This window comes from Nycticebus coucang, chromosome 24 (assembly GCF_027406575.1).
Source record: "Nycticebus coucang isolate mNycCou1 chromosome 24, mNycCou1.pri, whole genome shotgun sequence".
NCBI lineage: Eukaryota > Metazoa > Chordata > Mammalia > Primates > Lorisidae > Nycticebus > Nycticebus coucang.
In genome coordinates, this window is record NC_069803.1 from 20,734,171 (window position 1) to 20,743,275 (window position 9,105).

Here is a 9,105-nt window from a genome sequence, read left to right on the forward strand (position 1 = left end):
AATTAAAAACAAAAAAAGTATGTAATAAACCCTATGACAACCACATTAAAAAAACTCAAAATATATTAAATCATTAAAGGAATTTGAATAGCATGCTAGAAAATATTCGGTTAATGAAAAAGAAAGCAGAGGAGAAACAAGAAGCATGTGACGCAGCAAAAAAAAAAAAGAAAAGTAAAATGACAGATGTAAATCCAACCAATAATAACACTAAACATTAATGAACTAAACAATCCAATCAGAATGAAAAGATTGTCAAATTAAATTTAGAAAGCAGAACCAAATATATGCTGTGTACAGGATACATTTTAGATTTTAAATACTAATAGGCTAAAAGTAAAAGGATAGAAAAATGTCAAGCAAATGGCAGGCATAAGAAAGCTGGAGTAGCTATACAAATATTAAACAAAGTACACCTCAAAACAAAAAATATTACTAGAGATGAAGAGGGACATTTTATAAAGACGGAAGGCTCAATTTATCAGGAAGAAGCAGACAATTCAACAATAAGAGTTGGAGACTTCAATACTCCATTTTCAAAAGTAGATAAAACAACTAGGCAGAGGATGAACAAAGTAAAAATTGAACAATACTGCAAACCAGTTAGACCTAACAACAAACACTGGACATTGTTTGAACATTCCATTGAACATTCTATTCCTCCCAAATAGTAGAATACTCATTTTTCTAGTGCACAAGGAACATTCAATAGGACAGTACAACTTAGGTCACAAAATAAGCCTCAGAAAATGTAAAAGGATTGAAATTATACAAAGTATGTTCTCTGACCACAATGAAATGAAAGTATACATTGATAGCATATAGAAATTCAAGGGACCCAAAGTATCTAAAACAATATTTAAAAAAGAACAAAGTTGGAGCATTTCATTACCTCATTTGAAACTTACTATAAAGCCACAGCAATCAAGACAGTATGGTATAGGCACAGAAAAGACGTATAGTAAATGGAATGGAATTGAGGGTTATAAATTGGATTTTAACAAAATAAAATATTTCATTTTTCAGAGAATACCATCAAGAAAGGGAAAACGTAATCCACAGAATTGAAGGAAATATCTGTAATTCATACATTTGATAGGGGATTTGTACGTAGAATATATAAAAAATTCTCACAGCTCAACAATAAAAGTCAAATAACCCAATTAAAAAAGGCAACAGATCAAAAAATACATTTCTTTAAAGAAGCTATACAAATGGCCAATAAGCACATGAAAAGATACTTAATATCATTAGTATCAGGTAAATGTGGGTCAAAATCACAATGAGATACCACTTCTCATGGACTAGGATGTCTATAATCAAAAAGACAGATAATAACAAATGTTGGTGAGGATGTGGAAAAACTGTAACTCTTACAGTGCTGGTGGGAATGTAAAATGATGCAGCTGCTGTGGAAACCAGTCTGGCAGTTCCTCAAATGATTAAACATAGAGCTGCCACATGACTCAGCAATTCTATGCATAGATGAAAAAACACGTCTACACAAAATGTATATATACAAACATTCTTAGCACCATTAGTCATAATAGCCAAAAAGTGAGAACAACCACTTGTCCATCAACAGATAATTAGATAAATGTAGTGTGTCCATATAATGGAGTATTATTTATCAATAAACAGGAAAAAGCACTGGCACATGGTTCAATGTGAATGAGCCATGAAAACTTAACTCTTTAACTTCACTCTTTAACTATGTGAATGACACCAACCACAAAAGACCACATATTTTATAATTCCATTCATATGAGTTGCTCAGAATAGCCAAATCGGTAGAGACAGAAAGTATTAATATCATAGATTAGTGGTTACCTAGGCCTGGGGGTTTGGGGGAAGTGAAAAGTGACGGATGATGGGTTTAAGGTTTGTTTTTGAGGTGGTGAAAATGTTCTCAAATTGACTGTGGTAAGATTTGTCAATTGACCAATGGCTTTTAGTATACTAAAAAGCCACGGCAGTATACACCTTCAATGGGTGAAATGCGTGGTGTATGAATTACATCTTGGTAAGGTTGCTGAAAAGAAAAGATGGTTGCCTAGGGGGGTAGGAGTTGGTTGCAGGTAGCTATCACTAGGCAGTGAGTTACAAATCACTGACAGGTGAGAGGCCTGTGAATCTGAATAGATATGAATGACATGGCAGAGGCAGCCATGGTTAATGTGCAAAAGATCTGCAAGGTTAATTTTTAATGATATAAACTTTAGTGGTAGTTGCAAAGTGGTCTTTAAAAGGGGGCGGGGATAGGACAGGATAACTAGAGAAATATTCTAGTCAGTTCCACCCCTGGGAATCTATTTTGGTCTTAATGAATAAAACCCTTTAGGAAACTCTGCTTTTACACCAAGGTTTTCTCACCTTATCCTGTCATTTGGGGCTGGCTATTTCTCATTCTTTGTTGGGTGGAGTTGTGAAAATGTTTAGCAACACCTCTGGCTTCTACCCATTTTACGCCAATACTAATTCCTGTTCCCCTAATTTTGACAACCAAATATGTCTCTGCAGGTTGCCAAATGTCACCTGGTTGCCAAAACACCTTCTGGTTGAGAATCACTGGTTTACAACAAGGATTTTTATAGGACGGGAGTCCATGTGCACTGATAAATACTTAACAGCCAGCTCTCCTCAGGGGGAAAAGCCTTCATGCTGTCCGCTGATTTCAGTGGTGAAAGTACTCCCTCAGTGATTTATTTCAAGCTATAAACACTGTCAATGTGCTTACAAAATGCCCAAAGATTTAACAATCAGCTTTCACAAGCTGATATCAGCCAGCTTTAGCATGTTACAGATAAAGATTTACAGCACCCAAGAACAAATACAGCATTCCATCTTAAAATATCTGAGACTGTTCCCTGGGCCAAGGTCCTAGCAACCAGGAATAGATCCAGAGCTCCCAGTTACGTGATCTCCTACCCTTTCAGTGTGGACCCTGCCATCTATGTTCGAATCTTCTTTTCTATCAGATCCTAAGAAGATCTGCTTTCCTTGGAACTTTTCTTTCCTCAAGCTGCCAGAGCTGAAGTCTGATATGGAAAAGCTTCCCTAATTCAGGCCGGGCAGAGTTGATGAGACTGCTTATTTTCTCCTGGTCAGTCTAGCAGACAAATTGCGTTCAAGGCCCTTCATAAATAATCTAGGCTCAAGGTCTTGGCAAATTTCTGCCCCTCTTACATTGCTATTAAGTAATAAGTCAGAGAGTGACTTATTGACCTTCTGAAATGTGAAATGGTCCAAAGAGTACATCCAGGGTAGGGGACGTGCCATGGGCTTGTGATGGCTGTGTAGAATTTTGCACACAGGTTGATCTAATCCCTGTATGACGTCAGAAAGAAGAGCTTTGAGACATGATTCTGATGACAGGTTGTGTGCTAATTTTCCCAGGCGGTTTGAAAATCAAGGGCATGCCCAGACAAATGTTCAGTTCTGAGTCTGATGTCTTTACCTTCACAGCTGTGAATCCTGTGTATACATGACACATTGTATTATTATTATTAGACAACTTAAATATCATGAGTGAAACGTATTGGAATTGGTATTGAGCAACATGCAGATCATTTTTTGATAAAACGGAACTCTAATTTTACCAGTGAGGACAAAAATAAATTCACAACAATTCATAAAATGACAATTAGTTCTATGCTAAAATACCAATTCAAGTAGGGAGAGATGTCACCTAAGAAATTTTATCAGTTTTTATAATATAGGCACTTATAACAAAATATTTATTACATATTTCTAACATAAATAAAATATATAAATATTACAAATTTAATAATATAAAATATAATATGAAATATATTAAATTGAAATGTGATTATACAAATGTAAGCAATACTCTAGTATAATAATCAAGGAATGCACACTATTTTGCAACATAACAAGTGGCAACAAACTCTCAGACGAAAATCTGGAAATTCCATGGAGAGAGAGACACTTGAAAATCTGGTAGTTCTGCAAAGACTTAAACATACAGGGAGTTACCATATGACCCAGCAATTCCGTGCCTATGTATATACTCAGAACTGCAAACATATTGTCCACATAAAACTTGTACACAAATGTTCACTGCAGCATTATTCGAACAGCCAAAAAGTGGGAACAATCCAATGTCCTTCTGTTGATTGATATGGTACACACCATGGAACATTATTTCACAATAAAAAAAGAATGAAATACTAGTACATGTTTCAACATGGATAAACCTTGGAAATAATGTGCTAAATGAAAGAAGCCACTCACAGAACCCACATATTAAACGATTCTATGTATATGAAAGTTCAGGTGAATCTACAGAGACAGAAGAAAGTGTCAGACTACAGTGGGGGTGACAGGGGAGTGACAGCTAATGGGTACAGAGCTTCTTTGGAGGTGATTAAAATGTTCTAAAATTGGTGATTGTTGCACAGCTCTGAGAATATGCAAAATCCCATTTAATTATGCACTTTAAGTGATTAAATTATATATGTAAATTATATCTCAATAAGCTCTTTTATATTAAATTAGTTCACATATGTAAAGTTCCTAGAACAATGAGTGGGACATGATAAGTGCTCTGTGAGTGTTGGTTTCTACTGGTATTATATAAAATATAAACTAAAATAAGAGACAAGTTTTCACTTGCTAGATTGGTAGAGGGTAAGTAGCTCAGAATGTCTATAATTTGTCATTTTCTTACACTGTAGGTAGGAATGTAAATTTGTGAAGTTTCATAGGAGAGCAATGGCTTTGCAAATTAGAATAATGAATATTCATCCTTTTCACTCAATAATTTCAAAGAATTTATCTTTGTTTGTTACAGTTTGGCTTATTTTACCAAAAGACCTAAATAACTCTTAATGAGTGTCTGATTAAATAAATGATGGTACAACCTTATGAGGTCATATAAAATCTTATTTGGCCATATAAAGAAAGATAAAAAAGGAATCTTTTGCAATAAGCTCGTCTCTAAGACATATTAGGTGAAGAAAATAAATTACAGAACAGTGTTTATAGTATGCAACTCTACAAATAAGTTGCATGTGTGTGGATAAATGCATACACGCACACATTCACAACAACATTCTTACATGTGCGTAGACTTTTCTGGAAGCTTCTATAAGAAAGTAAATAGTTGCTCATGGATAAGGACTAGAAGTGTGCAAACTTGAAGTGAGAGAAACATTTTTGTTCCGTTGTACATTTGTATGGCTTGAAATTTTTGTTGTTAGTATTTTGGGTTTTACTCACCAATGTATTACTTGTTGCTTTATTTTATTTTTTATGCTAATCTACCATCCAAAAACAAACACAAGCCCCCCCCAAGAACCCATGAAAACCCCTCCCCCAAACCAATTATAAGAGGGAAAAAGTCTCCTACATATATGAAAGCCATTAATTTTTAAAAATTTATCTTGACCACAGCAATCTAGATAGTGCCATGATTTAAATTTGAAACCCACAATGCAAACAACTAACATATCAAACAACAGAGGTTCAGCTACAATGCTTTAAATAGCACTTGGTAGCTCTTTCAAGCCATTAGTAGTAGTTGGTTTACTTGTGTTTACCTCTAATAATGATATGCTGGGAAATATCTTAGCATATGATCATTTTAAAGGGAAGACTGCTTTTGCATGGTGTCTGGCTGTGTAAACTACTGATGAAAGAACACAATATTCAGGCATGCCTAATATATTACCTTTTTAACAAAAAGTTAATCATTAGCAGAAGGGGAAGAGATGAGACCAGCAAAAAGTAACAATTAAATGAAGTTGGTTTCTCTTCTCCTAAGCCAGGCTTGGCCTACCTAGACTTGATTATAGTCTGGTGTGTTCATGTGTGTGTCTGTGGTTGAAATTTCATAATTAATAAATCTAATAAAAATTTGAGATAAAAAGAATCCTGCCTTCTCCCCATTTCATACTGTATCATCTTATATTCAGTGTTACTAATGCACCCAACACTATTAAGAACCTCCTAACTTCCCAGGACCATTAGATGCTGTGGGAAAAACTCCAGAGGTGGAAAGGGGCAGCAACACCTTCCTTCAGGTTACGTACGACCTAAGGAAACAGAAGAGCTGTCAAATAACGATACAAGAATCTACTCATTTAGTCAATTCTGTTTTAAGCTTCTTAAAAGGGTTCTAAGATTTTTACAGTATTACCATGAAGTCAGCAGAGGGCACCTCAAACCCATCTTCTCCTAAGTAGGGCCAAGCTCATTTCAGACCTGGGCTTTGATGTTGAGTTTGAAGTTATTTCTGAATGTGAAGCCATCAGCAAAACACATTCGTGATCTTACATATTGAAATCATTAATGAGGTCTCATACAAAGACTCCTTTTATCTTCTACAAGGTCTTAGATTTTGTTTCGTGTTTTGGATAAGGGGGAAAACTACTTATAAATAAACATTATAAACCCGGTAAGTTATTTGTGGGGCATTCTTTTTAGTTTTTATGAGCTGTCTTCTAGGAAAGGGCTGCATCCTTGCACAGTTCTTTGGTGACAGCATCTGGGTGGTGTGTTCCGTCCTTTCCCTTTCACCATAAAGCCTCATTCTGGATATAACATTGCAATGCATTGGCTTTTTTTCTCTCTCTCTTTTATAAAATTATCTTTTATTTCTCTTTTTAACTTTAGTCAGACAAATTTTTTAATGCTACAAATGCTTTCTTGTTGCTCTTTTTGTTTTGTTTCCTATTGTTTTTAGAAGGGGAAGGGTATGAATATTCCCAGCTCAAAAAAAATGGAAATCCTTACAATGTGTCCGGAGTATCACATCTTTATGGTTTGAAGCAACTCTCTCCACACTCCTCAATCCCCAGATCCAGATCTGCTGATCTCAACCCCATTTTCACGGTCACTTACAGTTTATCTCAGGTCAGATCCAATTTATGCTACAGTTTGATGCTGAGATGTGGCTAGTGTTGGAAAAGCCCTCAATGACAGTTTTTAGTACATAGCTTGGTTTGTTTTTTTCCTATCTAAGAAGTCAATATCTAGCACTCTGAGAGGCTAAGGCAAGAGGATTTCTTGAGCTCAGGAATTCGAGACTAGCCTGAGCAACAGCAAGAACCCATCTCTACCAAAAAACAGAAAAATTAGGTAGCAGGGGTGATGTGCACACCTGCAGTCCTAGCTACTCAGGAGGCTGAGTAGGATGGTTGAGCAGAAGGACTGCTTGAGCCCAGGAGTTTGAGGTTACAGTGAGGTATGATGATGCCACTGCACTCTACTTGGGACAATAGAGTGAGAATCTTGTGTCAAGAGAAAAAAAAAAAGATTTAAAAATCTTTCTTAATATTTACAATTTTGCATTTGTATATTTGTATAATTTTATTTGCATTAGCCATATTTTCTACATTAAATATAATTTTGTGATATAGACCATATCCTCCTCGTACTGATATTCTTTAGAATCCATGTAGACATCTCATCGTATTTTAGTTTAGCAAGGAAGACGAAAAGTAAAATCTGCACTAAAATATACACATACGAAAAAATCTGCTCCAGCCTTTTCCAGTTTGCAATTACAGCAACATTAAAATATAACATATGTAGGACCACACCTAGGGTACATCTTATAAGGGTACATGTGACATTTACTAGGTGTAGAATATACATGTCTTAACACAATAACTAAGAAAACGCTGTGAAGGCTATGTTAACCAGTTTGATGAAAACATTTCAAATTGTATATAAACCAGCACATTGTTCCCCATGATTGCATTAATGTACACAGCCATGATTTAATAAAAAAAAAATAACATACCGAATACATTTTCTTCTGTCTTGAGATAGCCAAAAAAAGAAAAAAACAAAACAAAACCCACAGACATTTTATGATTACTGCTATTTAATCTTCACAGAGTTTCATCTTTGCTCATTTGTAGAAAAGAAGTATTATTCAGTGCCAGGTACTTTTGTAACGATTAAATGCAGAAAAAGATGAAAAATGCCTAGTGTGTGTCAATAGCAGGCCTTTAATCAAAATAGGGTAGATAATAACAAGCTAGATTGATAAAGCTTCCCTACATCTGGAATTTCTGGTTGTTTCATTAGATGTGCACATTTAACTTTTTACTCGTCGCTTTTAACATATGCCAGGAGTAAGTGTCCTCCTATAATGCTTTGTTGATCATTTATAAAATGTTCAACTTCTTTTAACCTAAATCTTTTCCAGTCTAATACAAAGGAAACAGTAGTGGAAAAAGCCAAGCTTCAAGCTTTTGGGGCCAAACCACTCTGCTGAAGCTTGGACAAGGCCCTTGGATAAAGCACATGCAGTCCTGGCCCAGAGATCATGTGAGCCCGTGAGGGAGAACAGAGGCACGTGATTGCTCGCAGCGCAGCCAATCAGGAGAGAGCGTTGCTACCACACCCACCTGCTCACCCCTGGGAGTAGAGCCAACCTGCCTGCTCTTCCACCAGTCTGAGCTAGAGGCTGAGTTCTCTTCTTGGAAATCTCTGCAACTCTGATGGAAGCGCAGGGTAACAGCCAGAACACTCCAACACTAGTTTCATATTTTTAAAAACATACATACTCCAACTCGTGAGTGCTTTGATTTTGTCATCTGTAAACCTGGAAAATCATTTAAAAAATATGTTAGAAAGCATCACACTTTCCCTTAGCAGTTACATAAAATTTTCTTGCATTTCTCTGAAGATTGTCATTTGATTGTCTTACCAAATGACATTTATTCATGAGAGTAGGCTGCATGAATATTCTGCATAAGAAGTAGGTATTTCTGTGCTTCTGCTTGTATGTCATTTATGCTGTGAGAACATTCAGTGCAACTGTACTCTGTGTGTTAAGAGTTCATTATATGATTTTTGGAGGACTGCCATATCATAGCTACTCATCCTTTTCACGGTATGTTCCGTGATTTCTAAAGTCCTGTGGGTTTTAATTTGGGGCAGGTTTCAAAATGTTCTACATACTTTACAGGATAGAATGAATATGCACAATACGTCTTTAATAATTGCAATACAAAACAACATTTTGTGGCATTGAATGCGCCAACTTAAAAATAGGACCCCATTTTACAGAATAAAAAATTTTGAATTATTTCGGTATTATCAGCTTTTACTTTTTGAGAAAAACTCGAA

The 9,105-nt window shown here is 35.7% G+C and overlaps 1 non-coding gene across 1 annotated transcript; it reads right to left on the reverse strand.

The window, feature by feature from the left end:
• Positions 1-5,549: 5,549 nt before the first annotated feature.
• LOC128576595 (small nucleolar RNA SNORA15) lies at positions 5,550-5,680 on the reverse strand. The gene has a single exon (XR_008377437.1). It is a non-coding gene; the product is annotated as a small nucleolar RNA SNORA15 (small nucleolar RNA).
• Between the last annotated feature and the right edge of the window lie 3,425 nt (positions 5,681-9,105).